Source organism: Phacochoerus africanus, chromosome 8 (genome assembly GCF_016906955.1).
Source record: "Phacochoerus africanus isolate WHEZ1 chromosome 8, ROS_Pafr_v1, whole genome shotgun sequence".
Lineage (NCBI taxonomy): Eukaryota > Metazoa > Chordata > Mammalia > Artiodactyla > Suidae > Phacochoerus > Phacochoerus africanus.
Genome location: NC_062551.1, coordinates 28,807,128 through 28,824,935, shown reverse-complemented (window position 1 = coordinate 28,824,935; position 17,808 = coordinate 28,807,128). Strand labels below are relative to the sequence as shown.

Genomic DNA, 17,808 nt, shown 5'->3' with positions numbered 1-17,808 from the left:
ATGCCACAGCCCCGGCACACAAAACCAAAGCTCTAAAGACTGTGCCCAGGAGTCACGAGGGTCTCGGGAGCTGCTTACTCCCCTGCAGCTCCCATGACACCATATGGGGGTGGGAGTAAAGCGGGCAGAAGAGCAGGGTTGATGCCCCGGGGGAAGGCTCAGCATTAAAGCCCCGAGACAGCACCTGTAGGACAATTACATTCTGTCATGCGCACACAGGAACTCTAGTGTTGTGAGGACATGGCATTACAGAGAGGAATCAGAAGAGAAGGTTGTCCCAATGGTCAGGACACAGAGGGCTGTGATCACCCCCTGGCCCTGGGCACCAACCTGCCATGCTGACCATGCTATGTGCTGACCAATATCCCCCAATCCCCTCAAATTCACACCTGAAACCCTGAAGGGCACAGCCAGGGATCTGCAGGTGTTTCCTATGGTGAAGCAAAGGAAAGGTTATACCTAGAGAAGGTGGAGCCAGATCCTCGGGCTTTATGCAGGGAGTGCTTGGCTGGGCAGGAGGCCTCCCCAGCCCCGGCCCCTGGTCGCCTCGACCTCTTACCCTCTTGCTTTTGGCCATGTCTACCCCAGTGTGGGCTGCCCACCCCCAACAGAGACCTCTAGATGGCCCCTCTTCCTGATGCTGCTCTGTTGAGTGGCAGCCCCCACCCCACCCCCGCCAAGCACTGCTGAGCTCCAGAGCGACCCCTTTCAGCCTCCATGACTTGCTTCCTCTGCATCAGCCTGTTCCTCCATGCTCAGTGCTCCCCACAGAGCCAGCAATAGCGTTGAGCTTAGGAAATACTTGTTAGTGGGTCACTGGGATGGACCTGGCCTTGTCCAGGCTCAAAGCAGGGGTCCGGGTGCAGGGATACGACCCCTAGGTGGAAAGGCCCAGCCCAGCCTGCTGCTAACTCCCTGTGGTATCCTGGGAAAAGTCTCCAGCTCACAAGAGCAGGGTCACAGAACAGGGGTGACCAGGATGATCTTGGAGATCCACTCTGTGTCCCGAAGGAAGCCAGGAGGAGGCTAGAAAAGCCGAGTCAAAATCCTCGCCCTGCCAGCTAACTTGAACCAATCAGGTCACCTCTCCCAGACTCAGTTTCCTCAACAGCAAAATGGGACAATGCCAGTTCCTGCCTCAGGGATTGTGAGGATCAAAGAGCACATAACTTTGAAGATGATGGCAAAGCACCCTCCCACCCCAGGACAGGATGAATGATCATTAACCAAGGTCCCATAAACCAAGGTGGGACCGTGTATACGGACAATGGTTAAAGCAACTGTTCCTTGTCAAGGAGAATCTGATATTTTAAGCTGAAAGGCGCCTCAGAAATCCTAACATTAACCCCCTCATTTTAATGAGGAGCAGTGCAGCCCCACCGAGGCTCACCTCCTTCCTGGTGGCAGGTCCGCCCACAGGAGGCAGAGTCACCCTCTGTTCCCTGGAGGTTAAACTGAGGAGAAGCAATTTGCAGTCATCTCAGATCTGGGCCTCAGAAGTTCCCTCCCCCTTCTCCCCAAATTCTCAGCGTCTTCCAACTACAACAGACACCTTCAGTAGGAGGCAAAAGATCCCCGCAGCCCGACTTCTCCCCTCCCCTCAAGCAGCTGAGGCTCAGACTTTTGTGACCACAGGGAATTTCTGTTTTCCTCCTCTGAGCACTTACCTATCCTCTGCCTCCCACTCTCTTCCAGCCCCTTCCTTCTCAAGCACCTGATGCAAGTCACAGCTCAAGCTAGGGCCAGGCCCGGACCTACGGCTTCCCCAGTGCCGGCCAAGGAAAGAGGTTGGTTCTGATTGTGAGAAGGCCTGGGCACGATCAAAACAAACCTCTCCTCTCACCCAGAATACATGGTACCTCCTGCTGAGAGCTGCTGATGTAGTCGGAGGATGCTGGGAAGAATGCCGAGGGATTTATTATCTTACAGTTTTGGAGGTCCGAAGCCGGAAATCTGTTTCACTGGACGCACATCAACAGGCTGGCGCTCCTTCTGGAAGCTCTGGGGGGAAATCCGCCCCCTTGCTTTTTCTATCTTCCAGAGGCCGTCTGTGTTCCTTGGCTGTGGCGCCTTCCTCCATCTTTAAAGCGCACCCCCGCAGCTCGCATTTCACCATCCCCTCCTTCCCCCTCTGGCGGGCGTGCCTCCTTTTATAAGGATTGCTCTAATTCCACCAGGCCCACCTGGAGAATCCAGGCTCCTCTCCCAGCTCAAAATCCTTAAGTACATCTGCAGAGTTCCTACTGCCATGTAAGGTAACATATTCACAGGTTTCAGGGTTTAAGGCATGGACACCTTTCAGGGGCCACCATTCAGTTCACTGCAGGCAGGTCACTGAACCCCTGAGCCTTGGTTTCACGAGCCACCTGGGAAACAGATGCCCACCCCCAGGCTCACTGAGTCAACTCAGTGGTGACCTGGCAAGGCCGTGGCCCAGGAATGGAGGCTGAGCTCAGTGTCAGGACTCCTTCCCTGGCAGAGCCAGAGAGGATGGTGCCTGGGAGACGGGAGCTGGGAGCGAGGGATTTGGGCTTGGTTGTTCCACCTGACACGGCTTCTCCGGGGAAGCTGGGGGAACCAGTTTGTACTAACACTGCCAAATGGGTCACAAGTTTACTAAGCCCAGCACTGGACAGAGAGGGCACAAATGCCCTGCGGAGTGGATCTAATGGCCAAGAGGGTCGTCTAGGGCTCCTCCTCTCTCACGCTGCCTCCACGTGCATCACCAAGTCCTGTCAACCTCCTCTCTAAATGCCCCTCAAGCTCCTTCTCTCCACCCAACTACCACGGCCAACTGGAGCCCCCTCAGTGCTCCCCTGGCTCATTGCCATGGCCTTCTCTTGGCCTCACTGCCTCTGGCATCCCTCACCCCACACACATATCTCCCTGAAACATCATCCCAAAGCACAAAGCTGACCATGCCCCTCCCTTTTTTGGTTCCTCCACATCCTTGGGTGGAAGCCCAAGCTCGCTACCCAAGTTATGCGGTCTCTTCCCACATCCCCACAAGCTCCAGGATGTCAGAAAACAGCAAGCAAGTGGCAGATGTGTGAGGGCAGAACTGGGAATGGAGGCGAAGCAGATGAGGGGTGGAGGATGGGGGATGCGGTACAGATGGTGTTGCAGGGACCAGCCTGACCCCCAAGGTCCCGCATGCAGGTACAGCCAGTTCTGATACAGCCGGCAGGCAGACCAGGAGCTCCATCAGCTCCGAGGTAACCTAGGGGGCTGGTGGGTGGCACCGGATGGACCCAGCCATGGAGCTGTTGGCCTGACCCTAACTCGAATGGGAAACAGCTGCTGAGTGCTGGTTATTATTTTGAAGTCTGGAAGAACACGCAGGAAGACTTTTTCTGCAAATGATTTTGGCTAGACTCCAGGGACGACGACTGCCCACTGGGGCCTGGCCAGGCTGAAGGCCATGGCTTGCTGGGGGAGTGGTGTGGTCTCTTTCTGCATCAGCTAAAGACATGGAAAGTGGATCCAGGGCCCCCACGTACCTGAGCCACCACCATGAAGCTTAATTAATGCTTGCAAAGTACTCTGAGGCCTCAGCTGAGAGGCCTCCCGTGAACGCAGAATATCCTTATTAATCACTGCCATGGCGCCAAGTGGGATGGCCTGTGGGGCAGCTGCCTCCACGCACAGAACAATGGATGCAGCGGAGCATTTAAATGGTGATTGTGAAGAGCAGTCGTGATCAGCCAGCTCCAAAGCAGCTCGGCTGGGGGAGGCAGGCCTGTGTAGGAGCCACTTAACTCACCTGGCCAGTATCTCCGTGCATTAAATGGAGGTGGTAGAACCTCCCATCCCGCTGGGCAGGGCTAAGGGGAGGACAGTCAGGTAATGATGAAGTGTCCCTTGTCATCCTGGGTAACCAGGCTGTACAGCCTTGCAAAGTATTAGACAGGTGGAAGAGCATACAGTCTCCGAAGCAGGCTGGGCATCTTTGGGCAAGCCTGTCAACCTCTCTGAACCTCAGTTTCCTCAGCTGTAAAGAGAAATAATCATAATCATACCTTCTCCCTTATAGGATTGTGAGATGCAAATGACACAGTACATGAAAAGGCCGTGTGCCGACAGCAATGACCTCAAAAGGAGTAAGAACAGCAATAGGTGGTAAGGATGCTACCACGTGCCGGGCACCCATCTAAACACATCCCATAATTAGCTACTCTGAGTCCCATTTTACAGATGAGGGAGCCTGGCACAAAGAAGTTCAGTGACCTCTAGTTTCCCAGAGCCAGTGAGAGGTGGAGCCAGGATACAGGCCCAGGCAGTCCGGCTCCAAAGTCTGTTCTCACCCTCATTCTCTGATGCTGCCTTTATCATTGCTGACATTGTCTTCATTTTGAGGATCAGGCTGGGTGCCTCGTTATCACCACCACCACCACCACCATCAGCCAGTGCTCAGGAACAGGACCCTGAGGCATCTGCAGTGTCAGGCAGCAGGGAGGGGTCCCTGGCCATCTCTGACCCTCTACCTTCCATAGGAGGGGAAGAAACTTACTGTTTTGTTTTTGTTTTTGTTTTTTTGTTTTCTCCTTTTTATGGCCACACCCGAGGTATATGGAGGTTCCCAGGCTAGGAGTCAGATCGGAGCTACCGCTGCTGGCCACAGCCACAGCCACAGCCACAGTGGACCCAAGCCGCATCTGCGACCTACACCACAGCTCATGGCAACACCGGATCCTTAACCCACTGATTGAGGCCAGGGATCAAACCCGAAACCTCATGGTTCCTAGTCAGATTCGTTTCCACAGCGCCACGATGGGAACTCCCGAAACTTACTGTTACCGAGATGAAAACATGGGTTTCTTCACTCATCAAAATTCTGATGGATGTGCAAGGAAATGTGCAGGTACCAGGTTTTTAGGGAGAACAGTCAATAGATGCTGAAAGAGTCTGAAAATGCAACCCTGCCTCCTTCCCCAGGCTGTGGACAGAGGGGGACGTTGTCCCCACAGGCGGTAGACAAGAATGGGTGACAGAGTAGGGCATCAATTGTCCTCTTGCACTGGCTGATGCTGGAGATGAAGGCTCCTGAGGACTGACCCAAAGTCCTGATGCTGGTTCATGTGCTCAGTCCATGCCCCAGAACTTCTAGCTGGCCCTGCAGGGGACCCTGGCTCAGGGACACCAACCCCAATCTTCTCCCTGTCTCATTGGTGGCTGTAGCAGCTCTGAGGCAGCTTCCTCCCAGTCTCACCTGGCCACTCCCAAACCAGCCCCAGGGGGGTGGCCCAGAACCCCTCACCCTTCCAGGAGTCAATGGCCAGCCAGGTACTCACCCCAGCCTCCCCCTACTTCTTCGCTCCTCTCCCACTTCCTGAGGCCCACTCCTACAAGAGACCACCAGGGCTTCCTCTTCACCTGCACCTCCTCAGCATCTTGCCTTCAACCCATTCCCCTTCCTCCTAAATAGGATGCACCCAAAGAGACCTGCCTGTGAATGGTTCCTGCCTGTGAGTGGTTCCTGCTCCAGACTCCTCAGCCCCAAGAAAAACCAGAAACTCCAGTTTCACACCCATCTTTGGATGAGCTCCAGGCCAAGGTTCAGGCCCATGTGGCATTTACAAAGGGACAGAGTCACCTTGAGAGTGAATAAAAGGAGTTCCTGCAGTGGCTCGGCAGTAACAAAACTGACTAGTAACCATGAGGATGCGGGTTCTATTCCTGCATGGGCCAGCATTGCCATGGGCTCTGGTGTAGGTTGAAGATATAGCTTGGATATAGCATTGCTGTGGCTCTGGCGTAGGCCAGCGGCTGCAGCTCCAATTCAACCCCTAGCCTGGGAACTTCCATATGCCGTGGGTGTGGCCCTGAAAAAAAAAAGGAATAAAAGATCTTTCCCAAGCCTCCACCCCTTTAAAATGGGCTTTTCTGTTCCAATATGGGTTCCAACCTGGTCTGCAAAGTAACTGCGGCATATGGGGCACCAGCACAGGCTACGAAATGCATAGAATCCTCCAAAGCTGGCTGGAGGGGGATGTGAGGCCGACATGGATGTTATTCTTTGCCTTTTCCACTTGCCTTTTGGGGAACATGTCCCTACAGGAAAGTGAGTCTCTCACCCCAGGAAAGATCTCAGCTTTAAAAAATTTAGTGCAATTCTTTTTATATCAGATGGTTATATTTAAAGTATTCAAAGGCCTAGATTTACATTGTCTCGGTTAAATTACTCATCGCCAATTTCTCATCACAACTTTTTTCATTTTCCAAAGGCTCAGTTTACACAGAGGTTTTTTCCTCCCCCTTTTTAAAAATTTTTTGGCCGCCTCTCGGCATTTGGCGCTCCCGGGCCAGGGATCAGATTCTAGCTGTGGTAGCAACCTAAGCTGCAGCTTTGGCAATGCCAGATCCTTAACCCGCTGTGTGGGGCCAGCAAGTGAACCTGCATCCCAGTACTCCCAAGACACCTCGGATCCTATTGTGCCACAGCGGGAACTCCCACACAGAGATTTAGTTTTGGTTTTTTTCCCAGCCAAGTACACACTCATTTATAGCCTGAGTGTTTTACTTGTTTATCCACCTGCCAGGAGTTAACAATCCATGCACATCTCTACTGACCCTGCTGCTGGTCCACACAGTCTGCTGTGAGCTGAGGGTGCCTGGGTAGGTGGCCGTCTCCCACCGGAAATTGAAACCCAACAGCCCAGAAATGTACCTTGGCTAACAGCCAGCACATGACAGGGGAGAGGACAAGAGATAAGACCACGTGGTAGGGCAGATTCGTGAGAGCAACGTGATTTCATTTCAAAATTGTTATTAACGCCTTCCATGTATTGAGCACTTGATATGTATCAGCCAAGTGTTTACTGTACATATCTTCAAAATAATTCTGGGGAGTTCCCATCATGGCTCAGTGGTTAACGAATCCAACTAGGAACCATGAGGATGCGGGTTTGATCCTTGGCCTCGCTCAGTGGGTTAATGATCCAGCATTGCTGTGAGCTGTGGTGTAGGTCACAGATGTGGCTTGGATCCCACGTTGCTGTGGCTGTGGTGTAGGCTGGCAGCTGTAGCTCTGATTGGACCCCTAGCCTGGGAACTTCCATATGCCATGAGTGCAGCCATCAAAAGCAAATAAATAAAATAAAATAAAATAAAATAAAATAAAATAAAATAAAATAAAAATTCTGTGATGTAGGCATCAGGCCCACTGCCTGGCTGAAGAAACTATGGTTCAGAGAAGTTGTGACTTGGCAAATGTCCCAGCTGGTAACCAGCAGCCAGGTCTGACAACACAGCCCTAACGCTGTATGGGTGTGTTTACTCATTAACACCCTATCTCATTCTAAACAGACCTTGAGGCAGCTCAGAGGGAGCTGTGTGATGCAGCAAAGCAACAAATAACAATAGTGAGGAAGGTGGGCTATGGGAACTCAGAAGGCACCAGCTGTGCCTGGCACACTTGGATGGGGGGCCAAGCTTCCTTGCAGCCAAAGGCAAGAAAGCTCAGTCTCTTCCCCAGTCAGTGCAGGCAGCATAAACACAAATCAAACACAGGCCAAAGGCCCAAAGAAACACAAGTGTTCTAAGTTCAAGTCCAAAAACAAAAGTCTCCCAGGTTACCTCTTAGGGAGGCTTGAGTGTAGCAGTAGAAAACTGAAACACCTCAGCAGCCCCAGCACAGCAGGGCCAGGATGGCTCTGGATTGGGAGCTGGGGGCTCCTGGAGGGGCATGGGGTCAGCCTTGTCTCTGTGAGCTCAGCCCTGGCCGCTGTCTTAGACTGGCTTCCCTGAGTTGTGCGCAGACTCGATGGTGAGTGCAGGGACGTGAAGAAGGCAGGATTGGGCAGAGGGAGAAACTGACCCAGGCTGTAGTTGTGACAGAAGGCTCAGCAGTTCCATGGGGAACTCAGGAGCTGAGATGGAGAGTTGTCCCAAATGGAGGCCAAGGGGCCTGGCCTTGGTGCTTTCTGCCCATCAGCTAGTCATGGCCACAGGCCAACCTCAGGGAAGGAGTTTAATCCTGATTGAGTCAGTTCACCTTGGCTGAGGGCATTTCTGGGGAGGGACATAGCTGTGAGACAGTCCCGGCATCTAGGGGATAGATGTGCCAGCCCCAAAGACAGGATCTAGGCAGACACCACAGCAGCCACTACAAAGAGCCCTTGGGCACAACATTTGTGACTGAGTGCCCCAGCAATCCTTGGGGAGATCTCTAGCCACGGGAGCTCTTGTGGGGACTGACACATCCTCCAGGGACACAGGCCCTTCACCTGGGTTTGGACAAGGCAGGCCTAGGACCAGCCAAGGTGCCCCTGGAGTGTAGCATCGCCTTGCTGACAACCTCACGCAGACATTGCTGAAGCCCAAGGGCTGCTCTGGTTGGCGTGGGCAGCGATAACTTCAGCCTGGAAACTGCCCAACACCTGCCGAAGGCGCACCTACCTACACACACAACCTCAGAAATAAAAGGTGCATCGGGCGCTTGGCTTTAGCAGTATATTGCTTCCTGGTCATTCTGCCAAAGTAAATTGTTTGCTAAGCATACAAGGAGGAAGCAGAGTGAGGGGACCAGTTGGGTGGTACCGGTAAGAGAAAACCTGCTGGGGTTAGGAGACGACAATGGCCTTAGACTTTGCAGTTTGTCAGTGACGTGCTGGATGAGAGGGTCGGGAGGGATGGACCCGCTGGGGCGGCTGCAGTGGCATGGGGAGGGAAGAGTGGGGCAGGGGTGTGGGCCTAGGACAGTTCAGGGTCTGAGGCCCCAGAGAAGGGAGATGGGGTGGGGGGACCAGCAGGGGACAAGGGAGAGATGGGAGAAGGGAGGGGTGAGGTGCAGCGAGGGGAAAGGGTCCAGCTCTGAGCCATGCCCCAGGAGTTTTCATTCACAAGGGGGCCTTCCTGATCAGGGCCCAACAGGAAACAGCTGACACCTGCCTGATCACGAGGCACAGAGGCGACAGCAACCTGTTACTTTCCCTAATGGAGATCGGGTTTCAGAGCCTCACGGAAGGCAGAATTCACAGCTCCATTCAGATTCCATTTGGTTCTGCCTGGCCTCGCCTAACTGCCCTTGCCTGACTCTGATTCGATGAATGCTTTAAATAGCCACCCTAATGGATAATCAATCATTTCAGAGCTTTAATACTAAATCAGGCTGTTGGACACATTTGGGGGCGAAGCTGCTGTATCTGAGCCCAAAACCGCCCTTTCTCTTTTTCTCTTTTACTTTGCAAAGCAGAGCATGTCACATTAAATACCTAATGGTCTATGATAGGTCTCTTGTGACCTGAAAAAAAAGCCCAAGTGGTAGACTCTCCAAGAGCCTACAAGTTAAATACGTAATTTGTAGATCTTTTTAAATGAGGCTCTTCATTGGAAGAGCGTAAAGAAGAGTAAAATAGAATCTCGTGTTAACATTTAAAGTAAGAGTTTGCTCTAAGTATTTTTTGAAGTTAAGATTAAAATAATATAAACAGAGCATCCCTGGTTACACTTCTATCTAAATTAAAAAGGTCCTGGAGTTCCCATTGTGGCTCAGGGGTAATGAACACGACCCATAACCATGAGGCCGCAGGTTCGATCCCTGGCCTTGCTCAGTGGGTTGAGGATCCAGCATTGCTATGAGCTGTGGTGTAGGTCGCAGATGAGGCTCGGACTATGGCATAGACCAGCAGCTACAGTTCAGAGTTGACCCTTAGCCTGGGAACTTCCATATGCCTCGAATACAGCCCTAAAAAGACCAAAAAACAAAAACAAAAACAAAAGTCCTTTAGGATGTGGGATAAAGTTTCCACTGACAGATCTCCTGGAAACTCCCAAGGAGCCCACTTGCAACCTTCTATCCAGGAAAACAGACCATCTGCAAACCTGCAGAGCTGGCTGAGCCCACAGCAAGAGCCTCGGCATTGCTAGTGGGGCCCAGTCCCTCTTCGATCACCCACACTTTCACCAGCCAGGACCCACCTGGCTAAGGCCACCCTCCCCAGACCCCTGCAGACTCTTGTCTCTGTGGGATCCCCTGGCTGCTCTCCCAGTCACCCCTCTGCCTGCTCCTTACACTTCTCCAAGGAGTCTGTTTTCTGAAGCTTGAATGTCCGTGATTCCCTCTTTGGGCCTCACCCTACAATCTCCCTGTGGGATCTCGTCCACTTGGGTGCTGGCCTCATGCACTTTTCTTTCCGGGTTGACTCTCTCCCTGACTGTGCACACTTAGGTCCCACGGCATCTCAGCCCACCCACATGTCCCTCAGTGCCTCAGTTTCTACCTGCCCAACCCTGACTCACCAAAGACACCCACAGCCACACCACCCTCCCCAGCTCATCTCAACATGAGCCCTCGCATCTGCCCAGGAGCCCAGGCCTCCCCCCAGGCCCATTCCCCCCTTGCCCACCACATCACCAGATCTTCCAGTTCATCATTCGTGCTTCCCAGCTACCCTGTCCCTGGGTGACCAAGGCAACCAGGCCCTGCTGCCTCTGAGCCCTTCTCCTCCTGCAGCCCCTGTGACCTTTGTAGAACACAAATGAGACAGGTCGCTCTCTCCATCTGATGGCTGCGGGATCTGGTTGCTGCCGGCCTCCCTCATCTCCTGCCACGCCCCTGGTGGCTGGAGCCAAGAGCCAGCACTCTCCCTACAGATTCTGCCATTTCTTCTGTTCCTACTTGGGCACACGTCAAGAAATAAAAGCCAACCCCATTTGTGGGAGCCTCCCACGTCTTGGAGGGACTGCCACCAAGAAACCTGACTGCACCTCCCAGATCCCATCCTCTCACCACCAGTTGCGGGGGTGTTGATGTGGGAGTCACCAGACTGGGTCTGTGCCACAGGCAGGGCTGCACAAAACTGAGCGGAGATGGAGTCAATCTGATAAAGACAAGGGGACACAGCTGTTCCTTATCTTCCCAAAGACACTCTTAAAGATTTTCTACAAGTTTTTAATGAAGAGGAAAGCCAAAATTTTCTTGTCCAGGCTGTGTTTTCAAATACTCTGTCACTCCTCATCACTTGCTCAGCTTCACAAAAGCAGCTGAATTACTGAGTGCCCTTTAAAATGTCCTCATGATGGGGATCTCACAGATACTTGTTTATCTTCTAGCTGCAAAGCCTTCACCGGTCACCCAAGTCCATACGGCAGGGCTCTGTCAGAGTCTGGAAACGTCTGGGGACCAGAGGCGGGGAAGGAGGCCAAACAGGGGAACTGTCTCAGGCTGGGCTACGGTCCGGCAGCATCTGGTATCGCCAGCAGGCCAAGCCAGGCCGCTCCTGTCCACCTCTCAGGTGGAAGGCACAGATAGGCTAGAGGGAAGGTTCTCAGATGCCCACAGGCCTACACCTTACCAGGCAGCACCCCAGGCCACTAGGAGGGCACCGAGACTGGGGATCCTCCCCATTTTGCACGTGAGGGAACTGAGGCTCAGGGGCTGAGGGTACTTGCTCCAGGCTTCACACTTGGTGTGGAGCAGCTGGTCAGAGATTCCAGGTCGGGACCCTGGTCTGCACAGCCCATGCTCCACCCATACAAAGTCACTTGTCCTTGAACTTAAAAACAGAAACTTAACACACATAGGGGAAGACTAGAGAGGGGATTATTATGAGCTGTTTCCAAAGGAGGATTAAATCCTTTTTTGGATCCATTTTAATACACTGCCACATTTTCGTGACTAGCCTGGATTTCTCCAAGTCCACTTATCTTTTTATAGTTTGACCTTTACACAGGAAAAATCTCAATGATTTTCCACTGTTTTGAATAAACTGAAATGGATGTATTTTTCTGAATGATTAGGGAATGAAAAACAGAGGCTGCAGCATCAAAGCCCTTCAGGAATGAACTTCCCTGAGGGATGGGGTTCACAAAACTACCCCCCATGACAGGGCTCTGGCAGCTCTTGGTCTGCCTTCCAGCTGCAAGAGCTCTGTCGCTTACCATCCCCCCGTGAGAAGAGGGGAGCTTTGTCCTGGATTAGAGGCAGAAGTAGGGTGGTCCCCCCAACCCCTCAGAGTGGCCCAGGCTGTGGAGGCCAGGGCGGGAGCCAGCGGGGAAGTGCCAGCATCAGCACCACCCTCAAGGGCATCATCGGGGCTCAGGCCCAGTGGGTTCACTTATTATCACACAGCAGGCTTTCCACACAGGTAGCCGCTGAGAACTACAGGGAAGCAGAGGGTGACGTGGGAAAAGCATTCAGAGTGTGGCTGGGACAAATCACTTCAGCTCTCGAAGTCTGTTTTCTTTTCTATAAAATGGTCAGGATAATAGTTACTGGCAGGATTCAGGTTGGTGAGTGGATGGTAAGTTCTCAATAGATGGATTTTCATTCCCTTCTCAAGAGCCTAAACTTCTGAAATCACTACTTCCTGACATTTACATACACTCCCTGCCTTCTTAGGCAATGGAGACGGGATATTATTCCACCACGTCTTCATAACTGAGCTCCTTCTACAGGAATGTGGGAATCACAGACTGTCAGTCTTCAGTCTTGTCCAGGTCAAACCCTCCCCTTGATCTCACACATTGAAGATTTGAAGAGCCATTTACCTTGTGTTTTTTTCTCTTGATTTTGAGTTTTTAAAAAATCAAAACCAGGAATTCCTGCTGTAGTGCAGCAGAAACGAATCCAACTTGTATCCATGAGGATGCGGTTCGATCCCTGGCCTGACTCAGTGGGTTGGGGATCTAGCGTTGCTGTAAGCTGTGGTGTAAGTCGAAGAGACGGTTTGGATCCCGTGTTGCTGTGGCTGTGGCATAGGCTGGCAGCTGCAGCTCCAACTTGACACCTAGCCTGGAAACCTCCATATGCCACGAGTACAGCCCTAAAAAGCAAAAATAAGATGAAATTAAAATTTAAAAAGTAAAAAATTGAAACAAGGTTGCGATGTTGATCAGAAGTGCATGTTAACTAAAAGCAGGTTGGCTCTGAGTGAGGGCTTCAGGGGCTTTCTGTACCAAGCAAAGCCCACTAGCATGGCTGGTACTGGAGGGGCGCTGGCAGCCGCTCTGACTGCATAGAGATGCTTTCTGTTTACTTCTGGACTCATGGCTATGTTTGGAGAGGTAGAAGTGGCTGGAAATCTGTGGCACTTCCTGATCTTGATCTTTCATATATGTTTGGTGTTAGGTGGTTTGGGGGCTGTTGTCCTGGCTGTGGGCTTCCTCTGCCCACTCCCAAAGGTTGTGTCTGGCAGCCAGGAATGGCAGTGTATCTGAGCACTGGGCATTGGCCTGTGGGACTCATGGTTCTTACAGGTTGCTGTGGGGGGACCTTGACAGTAAAATCTTCTTCCATGTCCTCACCATCCACTCACTCCTCATACTCTGCGCTCCAGGCCCTGCCTGCCTTATTCCTTTCCCAGGGAGGTGCCCCAGTCTCCTCTGATGAAGCTCTCCCCAGTGCCTGCCTCTGCTGCCTCCTCAGCCTCCAGCGCGCACTGCCCTAGCATCCCTGCCTTTCCTCCTCCCATCACTTGCTGCTTCTAGATGCCCACTTTCCCACAGCGCTATCTCTGGCTTCTTCCTCTGCTCAGCTAATGCCCCTTGGCTGCTCATAAACTTCCTGCTGCAACCGACCCTCATCAGCCTCCTGCCTGTGCAGCTCCGCTGGTCCAGGACCACATTTGCAGCTGCCGGTTGTCTTCTCAAACGCGAGTCACAAAACACACATCCTCAACACCCTCATTTCTGCTCAAAGCTTACGGGCCTCCCAGCCGCCCTATCTCCAAACCCAATGATCAGACTCCCGAATTCCTTGGGTCTATTATTTCCATTTCTACCCACCAGCTCCCACCTCTCGGCACCTCTCGATGGCTGTCCCACTGCCCTGGCATCCCCAGAGTGTCACAGTCACTTCCCATGGGTGCCCACCAGGGCAAAGTAGGTAGGGCATTAGGAGCTACATATTAGAGTCAAAAACTGAGGTAAGGCTTGGGGCTCACTTTAGCGACCCAGCTGGTTTTACAAGGATGCTCCGTATGCTGGCTGTGAGGGCCTTGTCTCCTTTGGTCACTATCCGTCATCACTTCTACCTGCCCAGTATCGCATCGTGTGGGCGGCCTAGCCAGCCGTCACTCAGCCTCTGGCCATCCTCCATCCCTTCCCCTCCCACCCCTCACTCCCCACCCCTCCGTCCACGCCTGCAGGGGAAGCTGGGGCCACTAAATAGGGTGTCAGGACAGGGGCTAGTGTTGGCACCACAAGCCTCCATTCTGAACCGCATCAGTCACTTTGACAGAGGATGGTGGAGGGTGTCGGGGAGTGGCCCTCAGACCCCAGCTCTCAGCCCCTATACGGCCAGGCGGCACGACCCCCATAACCGGAGCTCCCCACTCTAACCCCACGGCAGAGCCCAGTACCAAGTTCAAGGAGTTTGTGCTGGTCTCTGATCACTGGATGGAGGTGGTCCTGGCAGGACGGGCCTGGGGGAGCAGGGAGACTGAGCTGACCCTCCCTGCAGGTCTGACCACACTAGGGCTGCATGCAGGCCCTCCCCCACACCCAAGGGGGCATTCTGACCTTTGACCTTAGACCAGTTAGGCCTCCTGGTCTCCTCCTGCTGGCTTCTCCTGCCAGCCTCTCTCTCTACACTTTAATGTTAAACAGCAGCAGCCACCTCCCCACCTCCGCCCCGCCCCCGCCCCCGCCCTTGCCCCTGCCACTCCCACAGAAGCAGCCAATGATGATGATCAGCTGATTCTGGGCTTGGGCAGAACTCACAGCATCCACTGCAGAGCCTAAGCAATTCCGGGCCTGACACTTCCTAGGCCATGCTCCTGCCGCTAAGGTGTCTTCTCTCTGCCTAAGGTCTCTCCATCCCTGATAGGGTCAGGGCGACCAACGCCACAGCTGTTACTGCCCATTTTACCTCAATTACTTGTTGGGCCCTTCATCTGGCTTACAAGTCCTTCTCCACATCTGGGAAACTTTGGAATTAATAAACAAAGAAACTAAGATCTACGCCAGTATTTCCATCCATGGTGGTGGAGAAACAGGTAAAATGATTCTCTGTGGAACCCTGCAGCAAAATGAGGATTTAGTCAGGGAGGCTCGTGCTGTGCTCTCAGAGGTTTTTGAGTCTTAGGTGTCCAATGTCAGGCTGATTTAAATCCAGTAGACCATCTCTGTTTATTCTTAACCCCTTCACTTAAGGGTGCCGGATTTGGGAGTTACCGTTGTGGTGCATCAGAAACGAATCAGACTAGAATTCATGAGGATGCAGGTTCGATCCCTGGCCTTGCTCAGTGGGTCAGAGATCCTGTATTGCCGTGAGCTGTGGTGTAGGTCACAGATGTGGCTCGGATCCCCGAGTTGCTGTGGCTGTGGCGCACGCCAGCAGCTGTAGCTATGATTCGACCCCTAGTCTGGGAACTTCTATGTGCCACGGGTATGGCTCTAATAAAGGGGGGGGGGGGGGGGCAAAAGGGGGCCAGATTTGGCATGGAAAAATATGACAGTCCAGCCCCTGAGTGACTGGGTGGCAGTAGTGAGACCTGCTGGGGGAGGGGAATCCATGCATCATCTGTGTCTGAACCTCAGAGTGGCATCTGGAGTGACAATGGCAATAATGATCAGGTGGGTGGGACCATCCTGAGTCTGTGGATGGCGAAGCCCACCCTCAGCCCTCCCTTCTCCCTCCCACAGGGGCATCTGCCCTCAGCAAAGCTGACCTCAGGAGCCACCATGAGACCCTGTCCACCTGAGCCCAGGGCTCCATCACTCAGGAAAGGCATTCTCTGCAAGGCCAAAATGAGCCCTCTAGGGACTTCAAACAAAACGGTGAAACACAAAGGATCTTTAGAGCAGCACAGGAATCTGCACTGAGTAATTGAAAGAAAAAGGCAACTCTAGCTAGCTGGTAAAATGCAGTGCCTGCTCGACTCCCACCCTCAAGCCTGCTGGGCAGACAGCTAGAGAGAGGTCAGCCTTGTCACTAAGGGCCCCTCCCCAGCTCCACTATCCCTGCCACCTATCCACTGGCAGAGCCCTTAGGGGACCTGACCCAGCCTGCAGAGCCTCGGGGTAAGCGCTGCATCAGAAGGGCCACGACAGAGGCTTCTGGAAAGAAGCCCAACATCACAGCTGTACCCATTCATCCAACGCGCCGAAACTGCCCACCTGCCCCTGGAGGGTCCATCCAGGAATTCTGAGCAAAAACTGGCAGATTTAGTCATTGCTGTTAAGAGTTGCAAAAATGCTGCCACTAAGTGGCAAATAGCGTTTGTCATTTTGTAGTACTTTTACCGTTTTTAGTTTGTGAGCTCTTAGCATCCAGCACCGAGTGGCTGCTAGTAGGAGACAGACGTCCCGGGGTGCTGGGACGGAGTCCATGCCCTCCTGGAGTTCTCAACTCAGGGGAGACAGAGCCAGGGTTAAGTTCTTTATGTGCAAAAGGTACCAGGCACTGGTACAGAGAAATAGGACCGAGGAATAGGAAACATCTCTTCCTGAGGACAGGCCAGACACACCAAATGCCCAGGCCCTGGTCATAGCCTTGACTTGCTCACCATAGAAGTGATTTATTCAGCAATAAACTGATTGAATCAGAGCCACCCCAGGTTCAACCACCCAGATCTTAATGAATGTGTCGGTCTTGTTGCCCAAGCTTTGCCTCTCACAAAAAATTTTCAGAATTCATCTTTTTCTTTTTAACTATTTTTAAAAAATATCCCCCCATTTCCTGAGAAGTTTCCTCTGCCTCACTTGCTTTTATAAGTTCATAAATAATTATTTAATTAAATATTCATGAATTGACATACTTTGTCCATTTTAGTAACTGAACCTAAATGTTTTCCCTTTTCACCTTGGATTCCAGGAAGCTCAGGGCTTAATTTAGAACTTGATTACAGAAGTAAGGTTAGTCATTGCAGCTAGAAGTTTTGCATTCTCTTTTCTGACTGGGTCCTAATATTCCATTTTTATTTTAATAACCTCACCATCATATCTTTTGTGATAAGCCTCCAAAATCCCTTTTTGATAAGAGGAGGGGAATAAGTGAAGTAAATTTTTAAAAAGACATATTCTCGGGAGTTCCCATCGTGGCGCAGTGGTTAACGAATCCGACTAGGAACCATGAGGTTGCGGGTTCGGTCCCTGCCCTTGCTCAGTGGGTTAACAGTCCGGCGTTGCCATGAGCTGTGGTGTAGGTTGCAGACGTGGCTCGGATCCCGCATTGCTGTGGCTCTGGCGTAGGCTGGTGGCTACAGCTCCAATTCAACCCCTAGCCTGGGAACCTCCATATGCCTCGGGAGCGGCCCAAGAAATAGCAACAACAACAAAAACAACAACAACAACAAAGACAAAAGACAAAAAAAAAAGAGAGAGACATATTCTCAAAGTATTCTTTCAAAAGAGGTGATCGACCATTTAAATTATCCTTTTCAGAGGCATAAATTATCCTTTAATTTATGCCTATAAGCAGGGTTCTCTGCACTTCCATGACACTGTCTCAGACGTGAATTTTGCAAATTGATGGGGACAGTTGTCCTTGCCTGCATTTTGTTTTCGCGGAATGCCTCCAGCAACCTGTGTGTGAATGAATGCATCCCCATCAAGCTACATTTATGATTAAGCAATAATTATAGTGTGCCTGGACCTGCACCTCAAGGGTTCACCTCAAGCCAAGATGTGTGTTCCCTTTAATCTCTTTCTGACCAAGCTTCTGCTCCTGTCTGGCCCCCACACTCTATTCTCCCTGGGAAGTAACCGGAAGACCACATCAATGAACAGCCGAGAACACCCCCATGATTTTAGAGGATTCCCTCAGGCGAACACGAAATCCTGTCTCCACCTCCACCCCACCCCCCACCCCGGGCCCTGGTGTGCTGTTGTGAGCCACTTTCATTCCTAACAGCCAATTGCCTTCTG

General features: G+C 52.2%; 1 protein-coding gene across 1 annotated transcript in view; it reads left to right on the top strand.

Annotated features, from left to right (window-relative positions):
• Positions 1-17,808, top strand: part of SMPD3 (sphingomyelin phosphodiesterase 3) — an 85,071-nt gene that overhangs the window by 23,315 nt on the left and 43,948 nt on the right. The gene's annotated exons all lie outside the window — the stretch shown is intronic.